This window comes from Chaetura pelagica, unplaced genomic scaffold (genome assembly GCF_000747805.2).
Source record: "Chaetura pelagica isolate M959 unplaced genomic scaffold, ChaPel_1.0 scaffold138, whole genome shotgun sequence".
In the NCBI taxonomy this organism is placed as follows: domain Eukaryota; kingdom Metazoa; phylum Chordata; class Aves; order Apodiformes; family Apodidae; genus Chaetura; species Chaetura pelagica.
Genome location: NW_009954215.1, coordinates 567,685 through 568,447, shown reverse-complemented (window position 1 = coordinate 568,447; position 763 = coordinate 567,685).

The window sequence follows — 763 nt, the reverse complement described above, 5'->3', positions numbered from 1 at the left end:
ATGTCAGCAACAAGGGACAGTAGAAGACCAAAGTAGGAAAAAGTCTGTATATCACTGTGACCAAGAGGATTATTCAGATTTTTATTAATTCAGTGCTTTATTTGCAGTAGCAAATTTGTATAAGTAAACCATTCACAGGCCACATGGAAGAGAGAATACACTGATACAATTTTCTCCTGTTTATCTCCGCGTTGTTTTTTTTTTCCACAACCACCTAACACAGTCAGACACTGATTGATCACCTAACTAAAAAGCTGACTTTGAAACAATGTCTGTCAGTGTTGTTCCTGGAAATGAAGTTCTTGCTTTTCATTGTCTAAGGGGATTTGGAAGAGGGAATGGAAGTCAGTGCTTGTACTGATGGGCAGCAGGTGGCTACCGTGAACACCTATCTCAGCACTAAAGGTGAAAGGCAAGAAAAAGTGGCACAAGCAACTCTAACAGCTGTTAATGGGAGCTTGAGTCTTCTGGCTCATGGATGTGGTGATGCAGTTCTTAAAGCTGAGGTGAGATCCTTCAGTGGCACTTCATTACAGTGTGATTTTTTTAAAGAATATTGTTTAATCTTGTCAGTTTGATGGACAATCTTCCAGGTAGACTTCAGGTGTGAGTTTTGGTGAGTAACAGGGGAATTATGCAATTTAAAAACTCATAATAACATCTTGTCACTTTGGTGGGATAATGTGGTGAGAATTAAAAAGCATAGAAAATACACAACCCTCTTCTAAAGGGTGTATTCTCTGAAAAGGGTAAATAAAACAGG